This window comes from Channa argus, chromosome 20 (genome assembly GCF_033026475.1).
Source record: "Channa argus isolate prfri chromosome 20, Channa argus male v1.0, whole genome shotgun sequence".
Taxonomy (NCBI): domain Eukaryota; kingdom Metazoa; phylum Chordata; class Actinopteri; order Anabantiformes; family Channidae; genus Channa; species Channa argus.
In genome coordinates this window covers 4,917,514-4,934,952 of record NC_090216.1, presented here as the reverse complement: position 1 = coordinate 4,934,952, position 17,439 = coordinate 4,917,514, and the positions used below count along the sequence as shown (strand labels likewise).

The window sequence follows — 17,439 nt, the reverse complement described above, 5'->3', positions numbered from 1 at the left end:
ACAGCACTTGAAAGCCCAGCCAGGAGTTTAAGATGTTCAGAGGAGTTACTGGTCGCCTGCTCTTCCTCTTCCCTCCCCCTCCCCTCCCCTGCTTCCGTGATTCTTTTCAAGCTACGAGTCCACAGATCCTTTTTTCTTCTCTCATCCCTTCAAGAGCCCTGACATGCATGACAGGTACAAGCAAGGAGAGACTGCAGAGGTGTAAAGTGAGGAAGAGGAAGCACAAAGACTGGTTTTTCACAGACATTTAAAAAAAAAAAAAAAAAGGAGTGGGCTACATTAGTGGGTTGTTTGATGTTCCATCAAAACGATCAAAATACCATCGGGGAAGTCCGGTTGGAGGATTAGATACTGTATGTGTGCTTATTAGAAACTTATGAAGTTAAGTCAACCTGACACCCCATGTGATGTCAGGCCCAACTGCATAAATGATCTTCCCCTATTTAAATCTATAACAAAGGTATTTGTATTGTTTACATTTTGTTCCTTTTTAGTGTATTTACCTGTATTTTACTTTATTTACGGTATTTTACATTGGATTGGGTTTAGGAGGTGTATCAACTATACTGTAACCTGGAGATTCCTGCTTTGAATTCACCTTTGTTAGCAGTAAGCTTTTATGTTGTGATAAATAGGTTTATTTATTATGTTGTAAAACTGCTTAAAGTGTAAAAATAAACTTTAAAATACATCAGTTTCATTCTGTTAAAACTGATTTTATAACATTTGTTATTTACAAAAAAGAAAAACTATAGTTTAGGAACTGGTGTCAAGCTCAAAGTCTTGGTATCCATACAGGCATTGAACATTTTTAAACAATACACAGCCCTAGTTGTCAGTTTATTAGGTCACTCCTACAATAAATCTTTTATGAATGTGAAAACAGCTTTTAGTGGAAACGTTTCAAGGTGCTGAGAAATAAAGATTATATTTGTAGCATAATTTAATTTTCTTTTAGATTTAAAAAAAAAGTATTGTTCAGGGAGCATTATTAAAGTCCAGGTATCAGCATTTAAAAAAACACAAACAATATCCAGCCCTATTTCAGGGGCATCGAGACTTAGTTCACAGAAGAAGCCACGGTGCAGAGGCTAGACCAGTAAATAAAAAACCACAGAACCAATAATACACAAACAAAACTTCCAAAAGTTTGCGTCAATCAGCAGGTAGAAGACACATAGATGTATGCTAACAAACACTGCATTACGATAATGCAAAGTTTTTTATAACTATTGTAAAATAAAAGACATTATTAAACTGAAAATACTGAGCCATTTTTATCGTGAAGTGGAGAGGAGTGAAAAGTATTCTTTTTCAGAGACCATAACTTAGACTTTTGATTCTTTCATCCTTAAAGGCATCCTTCCATGACCCCATTCAAATTTATTGGCTTTTTGAAAAGGGTTTACCTCAGAAAGTGATGTAATATTTATCTCTACCATTCCCAATCCCTGTACCAATAAAGTTCAGGTGTGTAGAGAAAGGGATTTTACATTCATAAGTATGAGTTACTGCTCCTTGTGCCATATAACAATATTTCCTTGACAGGCCTGTAACGGTGGAGGAGGTCACTGGCAAAGCAAGAGTGGTTATGGTTAAAGGCAATAAATATTCCTATGACAAGATGAGAGTGGAAATGACAGATGGTAAAAGGTTTCTCTTTTTTTTTTCATTAGTGCCATGTGTGTCCTCTATCAAATTCCTCATTCTTTGAAACAGTGAAGGAAGGCAGGTTCAACTCGGGCTCAGAAGAAAAAAAAGATGAGAAAGTTTAGCTCTTGCTCTCATAGGGCTCTTTCATAGCCATTAACTGTGTGATGACACCAGCGGATATTCAGATTGATTTACCATCGTCTAGGGATTACTTGCCCTGTGCAGAAGCCTCCCATACCAAAGATTCATTTGTGTCTCTAATGAAAGTCTTCCTGCCCCAACATTTCCTCAAACCAAAATCCACCTATTTTAGACTTCACTTTGATTGCTGTAATGGCCTTATTTATGAGGTCAATGTTGAAACTTGGTATCTCATTGGTAGTTCTTTAGCCACAGAACGGGCAGGGAATTAATCTGAAATCTCCAGATCAGACGCTCATTTTTCAAAAGGATGCAGTGGTGCCCCCAAAAATCAATGATGGAGTTAAGGAAATGCCAAACTGTGAGATAAAGGACAATTTGTAAGTCTGGAAAGTCTTGGCAAAATCCCAGTGTAATAAAGGAGACAAATACCTACAAAGTTACTCCACTTATATCACCAAGACTTTGTGTTATGCAATTACTGTTCCACAGTACAATTATTAACGGTGGCATATTCACCCTTTGGAGTAATTTGTGAGGTTACATCAAATAAGACATCAACAGTGACCCTGAGCAGGCCTGGAGTAAAGGCAGCATCAAAGTAGCAGAATCGCTGTGTCAAAACTGAGTCCACAACACTGGCCTGATTAACATGTCGCAGGAAGTTTGAGGCCTCCATAATCAGCCCGCAAAGGTTATTGGACCCAGAAAGTCGCCACCAGCCCAGAGCTGAGGGGTAGCCAAAGCCTCAGTCTGACAGGTCATTTACTGTAGCTCCCCTTGCTAAATGGATGTAGACACAGTTTGACAGTAAAGCATGAGGTTATAGCTAAAGAGGAAGCTGATGGGTTCAGCCTGAATAGTGGAGAGAAAGTAGAAATTGTGGTCATTTGCAAAGGAATCAGTAGGTTCCCCAGTCTCTCTTCACCTTTACCCTGCGGGGATGGTGATTTGTATTTCCCCATGGTGAACAATTTCCCCTTTCCCCTCAAAACACCTTCCACTCCGAGACCAGTAAGTGTACACAAAATACACGATGGTTGCTAGGGAGACAGCTGTGGATCTAGATGGGGATGGGGATGCAGAGGGTAGATTTGGACCAGTGGCTGTAGGGCGGGAGTGTTGGGAGGGGCTCTGAGAATGTGTCATTAACCCTGGGGGCAACAGCAGAGTGATGCTGACATTTACTGCTACAAGTCAAGCCAATCAAGGGAATCAACATCTATATGGATCACAGGGAGGCTGAGGGAGCGGCCAATGGTAACAGAGCATGGCCTCGAAGTGCAACTATATGCAGCACTGAAGAGTGCACTGAGGCATAAAAGGAGAAAGTCAAGGGGGTTAAGATGACATTAAAACGAGATATTTTGTCAGTGGTGCTCATCAATTTCTGGTCATGAATTTGAATAAACATTATTACTCTTGAAATGTTAAAGTATTACCCACTGACTCCAAAAGAGGATTGTTATCCAAGTCAAGTCAAGCGAATTACAGGCCAGCATTGTAATGCCACAAACCCAGTTATTAAGGATCTGCAGTAAATTGGCTCAGTCTCATTTATGTCAAAACACCATTTGTCTATTTGAGACTTTACTCAAGACCTGGTTGATCATGACTAAGATTCAATTCGGACACGCCCTAAACGCACAGCATAAATTTCAATTTTAGTGTACTTGAAAATGAGCTGATCACGGTCTATTCTTTCTAAAAGCCCCTTAAAAAATGAGTCACCCATTAATTAAGCTTCCATTCCTGCTCAAATCAGGATCATAGAATCCTAAGGCCATGCGGTGGAAGTCGGGTAAGTAAGGGCTGTCTGGTCTAAGCCTTCAGAGTTATTGGCCAGAAACAGACAAATTAATCCCCTCAACCTCATTTCTAGACATGCGTTATCCTCCACTGTCATAAACTTGGCTGTGGTCAAGATTTACAGCTGCCTCATGTGCTCTCTCCCATGGCTTTCCTTCCTAATTGTGTGTATACCCAAGACCTTGACCGACACATTTCTCGTTTGAAGAGTCTGGGATCTACAGAGTAATTGCCAACACAGGTTTGTAGTAAGAGAAAATGAAGGAAGATGGGACGGCATTCCTGATGGAAGCCTTGCAGGACAGCCAAAGTAATTAAATGATTTTCCACTGAATTAAGATCTCTGTCGAAGAAAAAAATGCCGAAGTCAATCTAAGCAGGGATAACCAGGGATTAAAACTGAATCCCCCTTTAACTGGCTCCCAAAGTTATATAAAAAAGTACTTTTTGTACAAAGATTCTTTTAGTGCACAAAAATTAAAAAAAAAATTAAAAATTATATATATTTTCTCTCTCTTAAAAAAAAAAAGATGATGCAAGTACTGTGTTAGAATAATTTCAGTGTTTTCTCATGTTTTCTCCACTTACAATAATGTAGCACTCATACTACAACTGCCACTGCTGCTACACCAACACAAAACTCCTAACAGAAAAGACCTGCATCTGCACCAATTTATTTAGTAGGAAGCAGCAGCAGATATGAGCCAAGGTTATGAACCGGAGGACATTGGCCCTTCTGATAAAGCTCTGCTGTTGCGTGTCCTTAGCCAAGCCCTGCCCCCCACCACCACCACCAAGGCTGTGATACAGTATAGCAGCCCACTGAACAGTAGGTCCATAACAGGAGCATTCACCACAGGATGCAGGGAACAAGAAAGCAATCAAAGAAAAAGCATAGGAGCTTTTCTTTTTATGCAGACAGTGCTGTTTTGCAATAAATTCATTAACTACAAATACTGCAGACACTGCTGTTTCTTCTTGGAATAGAATTTATTTTCTCCTTAATTTTCATTTCCTCTGAATGGATAAATGAAATTTGATTTCGGCTCCAAAATTAAGGAAAGTGTGTGAAAGCTAGAACTGTAGGTGGACGGGCAGGAAGATCGGTTACTCAAGTTGGAAGTGATTTTAGTCTCATGCACACTTTAGCATAGATAAGATGCTGTAAATGGTTTATTGTAAATGTAGGAATAATATTAAAAGCTTTTACAAGTTTGAGAACAAGCGTAAGACTGTTTGAAATAAGCAGACGTGAACAAATATCAGAAAGTGTGCATTTCCGAATAGGTATTTACAGCAGGTCTTTAATCAAGACACAACCTTCTCAGCAAAGCTTGTCCAGGCCTACACTAAACCCAAACTCTGCTGAAAGACAAGTTCAGGTGTTGTAAAAATGAATGCAGTTCCTCTTTTATTACCGGTGAGAGAGCAGCATTGACTCAATGGCTGATTCGATGCCATTAAGTAATGTTTCCAAGCAAAAAAAAAACAAAAAAAAAACCTTTTCCCCAGACACGGCATTCTGTAGCAATTTGCCTGATTAGACGAACTGGGCTGGTATTTAGGGGGGTATTTTGTTTGATCTGCTGGCTTCGATACATAACGATGGTGGGGGGCAGGCAGAGTAGGGGACAGGCATGCACATCTGCAAGAAAAAAATGAAATAAAAAAGGTTTTAGGATGACTGAGGCAGAACAAAGAAGACAACGAAGCTGAAGATACGATGGATAAAAGGAAGCAGGGGAGGCGTTGAGGGGAAGTCAAGTCATGAGACTACGTAAGATGGAAAGAAAAGGTGTCAGAGCTGAGGCTCATTAGAAGCCACTGGTTACAGGACAGCTGCAGATCCTGTTGCTGCTGTACCATGTGTCTGATTGCATGATATTACAAAGACGCTGCCTCCACATTCATCATCATCATCATCATCATCCTCATCCACTGGTTCCCCAAGCATGTTTGCATTTCACTGCTTCCTCAGTTCCTACCCCTTGCCTGCCTCATACTTTTACCTCGCTTGCCTCTCTTTCCTCTTCCTCACCTCAGGTTCTCCTTTGTCCACTTACACTCTCATTCGTAATGTGTTATAGTAGGACGGGATCCAGGATATCAATACGATGATATGATTCATTACTCATCTGAAACTTTGCTTTTTCCAGCACCCCTTTCCTGCAGATGGGACATATTTCCATACCTCCTGTTCTCTCAGACCGCTACCTCTGGTGGTCTCGTCAGTGTGTGTCAGCCCTGCATGTCTGCCTTAAGGCTGGTCCAAGTAAAACCACAACCTTTTATCGCAGACCTATACTGAGCTTTCCTAACCCTTCTATGCAACTTTAGTTCACCTCTAAACCAGCAAAAACTTTGCATAAAAGCATGACATTTCATAAACAACATGCTAATGTGCCCCTTTAGCCATTTATGATGAATAAATAAGCTGCAAAACAACATTAATTAAACATAGGGGTTTACAGCAGCAACACATCTCTGCTGGGTTTAAGGGAGGGAGGCTGTTAAAACAGTACCACCAAAAGAGAAGACACAAGAGAGCCCACACAGGCTGCAGGTTGCCTCCATGTCTGCCCCAAGACAGTGAAGCCCAAGTAGTGTTTACACACATTCCAGACTGGGATGCATCCATTTTACTGTTGGAGAAATTACAAAAACCCAACAGCTTGAATAAATATGTGACCAAGCAGGCTGCATGACTACTAAGCCATGCCAAGCACAATATAGGCCGGAATAATAAATGACCTCAAGTGTTACAAAAAGCCTTTAACCATGATTCAAATATCACTCCTTTCTTTTCAACAGTTTCCTTCAACACCTTCATGGTCTTTGTTTAACCAGATAACCACATAATCTGTAAAACATTTTTGCCTATATATCAACCCTACCACACACTCAAGTTACATTTTCAGCTTTTATCACGAAGAAACAAAAAACATTACGTTAAGCTTAATCAAAATATGTTATAAGTGATCACTGTGTGCAAAAAATAAAAAAAATAAAAAATAAGAAAACGAAAAAACACACACGTAATAAGCCAACTGCAGTTTCTCGGAAAGTATATTCCTTTAAAAAGAAATCTCCCACCTACTCTACCCACTCCATCAGTTCTGGAAGATAGGCAACAAGGCTTCTTTGCACCATATCCAGTATAGGACCAAGCGTTACTGAGATAATTGTAACATAATTGCTCAATTTGAAAAATAAAAAATTTTTATCCTACATAATTGCATCCACCAGTCGACATCACCTATCTCCCTTGCTGATACGCAAACACCACTAAAACTGAAGCAGCAGCGCAGCTCATATGGTTTGCAGGTTTGTCAAATTGTTAAGAGACATAACACTTATCTCTTTTCCACATCTGAAGCTTGGTTAGCAGCGCAGGCCTGTTCATCTCCAAAATAGCCTCCAACATGGCCAGGGTTAGAAAAGAAAGGATACCAGTTCAGCCACAACTAATCATCATGTGATGAATCATTTGAGCCAAAGCCCTTAGCTGCGGCTAAAGGATCACAGATTGCAGCTCTCGTCTCTTAGGGGCCCTGAATCTTCTTGAGTTATACCGTGTTTTGAGTACAAGCTGTGCTTTCTGATCTACTGGTCTTTCCAAACCATATGTGCAACTCAAAGTGAAGCTGGATGAAGTATTAAAATATTATAATATATATAATCTTATAAGCATAATATAGGTATTAAACAAGGATTAAAACGCATGAAAAATATAGATGTGGACTTGGCTTAACATATAAAAACGGAAAACTTAGCTTTTACATGGTCAGGAAATAACCGTCTCAGTGTGCAGAAATTTTCCATTTGTCCTTATTTTATTTGTAGCATACACACCTGGAGCAATCTTCTGCCAAGCCTTGATTCAACTTCATATTAGGTCAGATTATGTGGCCTAATTTAGGACTGACAATTTAAAATTATTTCCAAGTATACCGAGGGTATCTTAACCAAAAATAATAAAAAGCAACTTGAATTGATGGAATCTGCCATGGTCTTTTCTTTGTTGATGATCTGGGGCTATTGTCATGCATGTAGAGTCACCCAGTCATTAATTTATATATGGTGGGGCAATTAAGTGACACAAAGTAATAAAAAAAAAAAATGGCTGGAAATGTCATGAGAAAAGTTGGCAACAAACATTTCTGTGCTACCTGCAGTCCATGCCAGCTGTGACACAGTAGCATTCACAGAAGTAAAATCTACAAACGCCTAAGTGGTAAGGTGATGTTGGACTGCTAGCTGAAATGGAAACTCTGCACAGGGTAAACATTTACACAGGCTCGATGAGACCTTGAGCATCCGGTAAATTGCCTGAGCCATATATTCCAATCACATGTTCCAAGCATGCATGCTCCCCTACGCTGTGTGCTGACACCCATTTTGGCTCAGTAGAACACATTTGTTTAACTTTAAATGGAGCAAAGCAGTTCAGCTGTAGCTTTGGTCACATTTGGCTGTGACAGCGCCCACAGTAAAACTAAATCTTGACTCTGTTGATTGCCTGAACAGAAAATGAAATGTGGTGTACTTGGTAGGGTGGGAGAAATCTCTCCAAAAACTACAAATCAATGCCCGGGTAATGGGAAATGGTTAAGCTGTGGAAATTGTTTAATTGCATGAGGGAAATAAGGCTACTAGACAGTTACTGACAGACAGATGTTGTGATGGCAGCTGGTGGACTGACTAGAGCTAAATTTTCAGCAACAGGTAAACTTATTTATTCCCCAGATTTGCACTTAATAAGACAGGCAGGCTCCTCGTAATCTGGGTCACATTTGGCAGTGTAAGTTGGATTGTGTCCGTATCACTCAAAGGGAAGTTTTTTGATTACGCAAAGACAATAATATCCAAATGAAACCTTTCCCCAGTTCTTTATGTAGTAATTTAAAATTAGGCTATCTAGCACTTTGCCAAACAATAACCATAACAATTAAAATCAATCAAATGTCCTCCCAAGACTTTTTGTCTGACCTCTAACATTTATGCGTTTGTCTTCAGCCACAGAGCACAGGCTTCCTTCAATAACTCTTGCTGGACAGAGGCCAGATTTACAGCACAGACCTGAGTTGAGGGGCTGTGGTATAAAAGGTATTAAACCTGGGTAGCAGTGAAAAAGGAGGGGGGTGGTGGCAATCTGATATAGGGTTTCCTCTAATCAGCCAGAGGCTCCACACTCCCTCAGGCAAACAGGATGCACAAGTCCTAGAAATCACTCCCAATACACTTAGAAAAGGAAGACCGAGAGACAAAAAGACACACACACACACACACACACACACACACACACACACACACACGGTAGAAGTAGTTAGACAGCCAGGGGCATCTAAATAAACACAAACCAGATGCAGAAGATATACAACATGCATGTGAACATGAAACAGGAATGTGTAGATAAGTGCTTTTAGTAAAATGTTTACTCCACGTGTGGCTGACGGGGCTGATAATTGCTTGTATGTACTCTTGTATTTTGTGAGGACTGATTTGTTTTGTAGACATCGTATGGGAGAATTTTGTTGGACATTTTTTGTTTTGCCCACTTTAAGGGTTAAGATTTGTCTATAGGCTTTAGGTCCAAGTTAGATTTAGGGTCATGTTTGTGGCATGCCGTTAGGATGGACACAGGTTAGAGTCACTCCATTTCCAAATTTATTCTGTATCAACTTTGATTTCATAAACAGAAACACATACTGTACGTGAAGGTCTCCGAACAGTGCCTACATACAGTTTTTTAATGCAGCACGCAGAAGATTAATTCCACAAGAATTCCCAAAAAATAATAAGGAGAGTAACACTGATTATGTTGTTACAACAGCATGTGACTATTGTAAAATATTAGATAAATGAAGGGTCGGTTCTTTGCATCCAGTGGGTATTATGCAGTTTTCAAAAAATCCCTCTTTTTTAACCTAACATTCCATTTTAAATCTACTGGCCGACTGGGGAAACGTAATTGGGTTATGTAATCCATTACAGCGAACATCAGATCTCAATTAATTTAGTTAGATTGTGGTAAAAGGTAATGCAGCACAAATCTTCCATAGTCAACCGCAGGACAATCCCTTTTCTTGAAGACAAGGAAACAAAATGGAAACAACTGACTGTGTGGGGCAGCAGAAAACCATTTGCATGCAATGGAAAATCAGCAAAAATGTAAAAGCAAGCATGACTTTAGTAGTAGTTTTAAGAGCAAAAATGTAAACTGGGAGTGAATGTGGCATCTCCATCCATACATTACATGTCTACTTCCTTTCATATTTAACCAAGTTTTTTTTAAATCTCAAATTCCCCAGTGTTGTTTGAGAGGCACAAGTTCCAGAGCGTGGAGCAAGAGAGACATCAATTTATTCTAATGTGAAGTTTAAGCCTAATCCTGTCTGTTCTTTAATTGACAGTTTAAAATGTTTGCCGAGTGATCTACTGCAGAAATACAGGCCATCACAGCAGCTTCTCCTCACTGCTACTGTCCTTGTTGTGGTTCTTATCATTGGACCAGAGAAGATCTGAGCCCAGCTGACACACCAAAGGAGACGGGCAGATAGGCAGAGGCCGGTGATGAGTCCCATTTCCCTCAAATCCTTCTTGAGTTGCTACTTCATTTTCCAAAGACACTCTGTTATAATGATGTCACTGTTAAAGTAATGGCTACCTAGAAGTTAAAGACAAATCTCCGAGAAGCGACTCAACTGCCACCACAGAGGTACTTACAGTGCTTTGTGCAGTGGGTGTGGTGTGAAGGTTCTGTGGCATGTTCTCTACTAACCAGAAAGTCAAGGAAGCAGCCAGACCCACCCTTCACCCCTCCTGAGAGGCCCATGGTAATGGCCCTTACAGTGTCTCAAATAGTTGGAAGGATGACACACGCAAGGAAAAGAATGGGAGAGCCAAAGTAGCATGAAATAATCTGCCTTGAGGAGAGACAGAGACCAGAGAGCAATTTGTTTCCCCTTCTGCGAATTACAGGCCGGAGCCAGCCACTGTCTCTAAATGAGAACCAGCTCGGTTCTGCCCAGACACCACTATTTGGGCACAGTAAGTGATTTGAGTAGATACAAACATCAGCCAAAACCCTATGTCTCCTCTGGGCTATGAAGCCTGCCTGAAAATTCTTGGGTGTTCCTTTTAAAACAATCTTTGAAAGGACTTATATAAGTGTGCAGTGGAAATATCTAATATGGTGTCAGATCTCTCAGGAATCTACTCAGTTTCATCAGTATCATATTTGTATGGTCATGTGCCCCCTCGAATACTTTTTCACTGTCAGACACGAGGAAAATAAGTATATACACACAAAAGTAAGTTGAATCGGATTTTTTTTTATGAGTCTTCTTATAAGTGAAACTTACAAAAATTGTGCAGTTAAATTATTCCTGTCACTCGATGATCAGATATTAAGATAAGATATTGTGCATCAACTCCCCAACTGAAGGAACTTCTAAACAATTAAGTTCAGGGATTTCATGCACAATGTGAATTGTCAGGTTTAAAGGTTCAATTACCTGAACCCACTCATTTTTCCAGACATGACCTAACACGCACGTTTGTTTCCTCATGCGTGTCTTGGTTTCAGGGCGGTTTTCCTCATGTAAGGAGACCTGTGTTATTGTGTGCTATTTGTTAGTTTAGATCCCCATTAGCTCCTGAATACAGTAGCTATTCTCATGGTGTCAAATCATTGCATACAGTACAATGTGACAATACTAATGATCCCACTAAACTTGTTTACCACCACTTTTTATTACTGCAAACTTGTCTTCTAATTTAGGTCATTTTATCCATACAAAACATTATCCAACGTGATACCAAACAACCTAACGTCCTCTACTTGATTAATTCATTATCAATATAAAGTTCTAGAATATGATTTAAACCAAATGACCTACTTCATCCCAAAAGATGGTATTTGTCTCAGATACACTGAAAGCTAAATTATTACGATTCACCCCCAATTTTAACTCCGAATACAAGTTCAAATTATTTATTAACTGTAATCACTGATGTCTAAAGTTGAGTCATCTGCATACATCACGATATTAGATTCTATTAATACTAAAAGGTATATCATACAAGGAGCATTTTAATATTAGTTATTTTATCTATTTTTTTAAGTATTTGCAGCCTAATGAGTGAAACCACACACACACACACACACACACACACACACACACACACACACACACACAGCAAAGCAGAGAAGCCACATTGGAGAAAATAACACCTGGTTTACATTAGATAAGCTAGACTTACTCCAGCTAAAGACTTGTTTCAATAAGTGCAATTAAATATTCACAAGTAAAAGATAATGAAAGTAATTTCTCAAAGCTCCTGTTTGAGCATATGCTTTCTTGAAAAGTGATATTATGCTACTTTGCCCATGTTCTCCTGTCCATGGGCAGTTTGTCCGTCTTTGTTTTTCTGGGCAATTTCTTTGGACTTTCTGGGGGCCCCCCACCCTCCAATCAGCATCTGCATCTTCTACTAGCCAGCCTTACAACAACCTTCTTAAAACAATAATCAGTGGGGATACCAATCTAGTTTTTGTCCATCTGATACCTTTAGTATTAGGCATCAACCGATACCAATTGTGACCTAAAAATCATATGTTGATTAAATGCACATCTTATACATATTATTAAATAAGCATAATGACATCTGACACAATCGACCAGAGTATTTCTAGGAATCTACTTGATCCAAATGCTAGAAGAAAAAAAAGCTTTAAAAAAGGTTAGAGTTTGAAAAAAAGTACTTTTCCTAGTTTAAATTATTCATATAAACGCACAAATAATTTAAAGAATGGGGCTGAAACTGACATAACAAGATCCTCAAGAGTGAGGACTATATACTATCCTGCTGTTTAATTTTCTGGAGCTACAGTATCTCTCAGTCCAGTTCTGGTTGCACAACAAACAACTTTGAAAACTAACAGACATCAGCTACAGAGACACTTTGATCAAGTAGTTCCTCAAAGAATTAATGTTTGCCATTTATGCATTCTACTAAAAAGGAATTTGTTTTTAACTACATCCGTAATAACGAAGCTTGGCTAAGTAAAGAAATATTATCTGTATAACACGGTACAATTCAACAACAGCATCCTCTACAGTGATCATACACCTGAATCAATTCCTCTACAACTGTTCCTCTAAAACTAGAGGAGCATCATCACCTTCAGGATGTGTAGTGAGTTTATTGTAGAGAGTGTTGGATTATCCGCCCGTGATCACTGAGGGCAAACAGAGAGGGGAGACTACAGCATGAACATAACTATATTTTTAGGGCTGCTAATCTCACTCACTGCTCTTTTTAAGGGCTAAGAAAATGCATCTGGTTGAGTCACTGATGCTGTTGAGCCTAAACACACACATTTTACACATCTGCATGCTCTAGTTTTAAGTAGTGCCTGGCAGTGTAAGCCACAGATGTGTCTTAAGCCATTTTAGTTAACGGGCCGGCTTGAACGCAGACATCACCAATTATGTTAATTGGAAAATGTCAAAGATCAGCGCGATTAATTAAGTGACAGATCAATTCGTTGACCTTTTTAGATAAAAAAACACTATGTCGTACGATCTTCAGAGGTTTAAGTCTATAATTAAAACCTGGTTCCACGTATTGAACAAAAGAAAAACCCTTAATATAATTTTTAGCCAAGCTCATTTTGCTTGTAATTTACCACTCCCTCACCATGCCAACGACTTTCAGTCTGTCTCTGAGCTATTTTCATAAAATTTTAATTCATGCAGGGACAGCAAATGCGATGAAGGCCTGCCTCTAGTCTTTGAGGTTAAAAACCTCATTGCATAAAAGAAAGATCAATGTCATTGATGAGGTTAGATACTATTTTCAATTTTTTTTCTCCCACACACACACAATATAACATGTTGTCTGTGGCTACTGGCATAAGGCTAGTAGATGAGTCACTGCTGGACAGACCAACTCAACTCAAATTCTGCTGAGTGACTGTATCATTCCACAGATTTAATACAGTATGCACGTATAAATAAAGAATACACACACGTAGTGTAACGTTCTGTTTAATCAAATGCACAACAGTCCATGATGGATGCCAATGTCAACACCATCACAACAGAAACAAAATGTAAAGGGAAAGGAAAAAAATGGTTGTGCAGACTCTGGTCAGTGATGTCAACAAGCATAAACCACTGCATCTAATCAGATATATTAATAAAGATCCGCTGAGTCTTTTCTCTAAAATTGTGTTTTTCAGTATGCAGAATTCAAAACCCATTTCTACTTTAGGCTTTGCCATATATGATTTCAACCAATGACAGCCAGTTAGTTCAGTTTTCCACTCACATTTTGTGCCCCTGTGGCCACTTAGCTCATCTTGTCCTCTGGAAAGAGATACTTATTCAAATGGATTAGTCACCAGAGGGGTCGACTTTGAAGATGCACACAGAGACGAAATTAAGGGGTAGAAGACAGTTGGAGGAAAGTGGATGAGAGGGGATAAGATGCTATGTTGTCGCCAAGGCAGCAGGGCGCATTTCAATAGTAAGCTGCTGGCATGACTCTGTGGCTGAAGATTCCTGGCATTGCGTGCATAATTTCAGGAGGGCATCTTTGCATGCCCACTGTATTAAGGTGGGCCAAGACCCCTCAGAATTCAGTCCATATGCTCCCCCATCCCTACCCAGCAGCACCCTGTACCTCAGCCAAAGCACACAATCTGTCCTGATTACCAGCCCCATCTTACAGGCCTCATCTAAAATATGCATGTGTCTGGTTGTCTCTCCTGCGTAATAATTCAGCTGCACTACAAACCACACAAACCCCACCTGTCTTTGCCTCTACCTTCCTTGATAGTCAACAAATTACAACAAAACCATCGATAGGTCACACAAGTCACCTTGTGGAGCTGCATTTTAATAATTGTATTAATCATAAAGTAAAACTTCATCATAGGACAGTTATGACAGTGCCACACTAAAAAGCCCTGGTTTCCTAATTCAGGTCTTCATTTTGCCGAGCTGTAATTTTTCATTCAGCAGGGGTGTGACATCACAGCCTTTTACCATGCATGGCCATGAGGTTTGATGCCAGGCCAAAGCCAGGTCTAAGACGACAATAGCTGCAGCTTTCATGCTGCACAGTAACTACAGTCACAAGAAAAAGTGATGGCACTGCTTGCAGTTTTTTGGTTTGCTGCATGAATTGGTCATAAAATGAGTGATCTTTAAAGTCACAAATAACAACAAACCCATTGAAGATACAAATTAATGGCAACACAAACCACTTCATTTCACTAAATGTCAAACTGGAGTCAGGTGTTAGCAAACCTGGAGTCCAATCAATTAAACAAGATTGGCGGTGTAACCATTGTAAGTGTGGTATTAAAAATCAGCCGATGAGAGTTGTTGGTTTGCATGTAGCTGGAAAGGGTTTCAAAGTAATCCCGTATCTCAGAGACTTGAGATATCCATCGGTCTATTACTTGAGATATGTTGGCTAAAATTTGGAGATGATTTGGTGCTGCAGCTACTCCTCCACAGAACTGAATGCCCAGCCAAGATCACTTCAAAAGGCACATGTTCAGTGAGGTTGAAAAAAAAAAACCTACAGTAAAAGCTAAACTTGCAGGATTCATTGGAATTAGTTAACGTCTCTGTTTATGGGTCGACCATGGACAAAACACTGAACAGGCGTTTCCATGGCAAGACACCACAGAGGAAGCCACTGCTGTCAAAGAAAAACATTGCAGCAAGTGTGACGTTTGCCAAAGACCACCTTGAAACAAAGGTAGATTTGTTTGGGAGGAACACACAGCATTACGTATGGCATGAAAAGATAACCGCATACCAACATGAAAAAAAGTGCTGTACGATGGAGGGGGCTGGACTGCTTGCCTTTGTGGAAGGGAAAATGGGTTCCCAAGTTTATAGAGGTATCAAAGTAGGCGTCTGCCATCTGGAGCTAAAAAGAAGCTGGATGAAGCAGACAATGACCCTAAACGTCTAATTAAAATCTACTGCAGTATGGCTGAGGACACAAAATCCACCTCTTGGAATTTGCCTCAACCAAACAGAGATGCAGCGGAATTACCTCAAGTGAGCTGTTCACACCAGACATCCTACGAATATGGCTGAGCTGTGGCCTGAACATTGTGCAGGTCTAAACCAAAGCCACAGGAAGCGTTTGTTTGAGGTTACTGCTGCTAAAGGTGGTTCAAATAGTTACAACACTCTCAACCATTCCTTTTTCCACTATCACTTTGTTTAATGAGTGTATTTAGTAAAGACAGGAAAGATCATAACTGTGTTTTAGCGGTTTAGAAATGTTGTGTTTGTTAATATCATATTTTACCACCAATTTACACAGACAGCTGGGAAACTGCAAACAATGGCAATATTTTTTCCTTGAGACTGTACATTAGACTGTCTTGGCCCAGTATGGGGATGAGTGCAGCTGCAGATGGCCCAGTCCACAGCATGCTTCTGATGGCTGTTTGTTTAGCCTGAGTGCCCCACTAATGGCCTGCCACATGTTACAATGACAAGCCTGTCCTGCAGTGTGGTGGCCACCTCTCTGATAAGATTAATACCACGTACTGACTTTATGTGTATCGCCTCTTCTGGGTTATTCCTATTTTTTTGTTCAACTAAAGTTAAAACTGTGTCCGGATTGGTTCGACCACATATTTGCGGTTCTCAAAACCGCAAATCCACCCCCACATTTTATAGGAAAAAAAGAAACAGGGCCAAAGTTCAGCAAAAACTAGTTTACTGCTAGTTTAATGTGTGTTCAGCAGGACACTGTCACAATATAAACAATGAGCTAAACTCACCAGTATGAAGCAGGTTTTTAAAATCCCTTTGCAATAGAAAACACAATAGCTTTAGCTTTGCTGGTCTGGAAACTTTTTACCCAACTATGTAACTGATACAAATTTACATATATTTAATGAAAATTTAATTAATTATCTTAATTTAATAATAATAATAATAATTAACCCGACACTGTGCAATAAAAAAATATCCACACAAATTCAACTTGTCCGTGATGCATAATACCCATTTAAAGCAACTTTGAACACATTCTGACGATCAGACTGTTCTTACATTAGGCTGAGCAGCTGATCCCAGTGGATGCTTGTGGGGCTGCTGTAAGTCACTCATGTTCTTACAGCTGTGCCAGTCCTTCACACTGTTCATGGGGTTATAAAACTGGTCAAACGTTTGCCCATTTTTTGGTGCATGGCGATCACAAGCTGCAGACATCCATTTACACAGCACAGCATAAATCCATCGCGGTGCAGACAGGAAGCTTATCTTCTAACTCTCCCTTTCTCTCTGAATAGATGTTGGCCTCTGCTGAGCCTAGTAACGCAAGACATGTTTGTCCTGCTTTGGACATGATGCTGATGGTGTAATAGAGTCCAAGGATAACAAACAGCCTCACAAATGTGAGTTCAAATGGGCTAATGAGTAACTGCAGGTTAAATATTGGCGAAACATAGGCCTGGGGAAGGTGGCACATCTTTGATTTCGTCTTGCTCTTACTGTACATGCGTTTGTTAGACCCCGAGTGGTCATTAATCACATCACCCCTGTTGGTCAACCCTTACTGAAAGAGAGCATGACAAAATTGGTGTATGCACAGTAAAATGTTCACTATCGTGACATGCTTCACTGTGCAGCCTTATCAGTGATGAAATGGGAAAATGCTAATCTGAGGAAAGAAAAAACGTACCGTGTGTGTCAGATATCTAACCAGCATATCTGAGCTGAGTCAGAATTAATTCTCCTTGGAGAAAATATGAAATCTACCCATTCAATGAGTCATAATCAGTCGTGA

General features: G+C 39.9%; 1 long non-coding RNA gene across 1 annotated transcript in view; it reads right to left on the bottom strand.

Annotated features, from left to right (window-relative positions):
• The window catches only part of LOC137105325 (uncharacterized), a 104,362-nt gene extending 87,372 nt beyond the window's left edge, over positions 1-16,990 (bottom strand). Inside the window, exon 1 of the long non-coding RNA XR_010911795.1 lies at positions 16,704-16,990. This is a non-coding gene — a long non-coding RNA (uncharacterized lncRNA). The remainder of the gene's footprint in view (positions 1-16,703) is intronic.
• Positions 16,991-17,439: the final 449 nt, after the last annotated feature.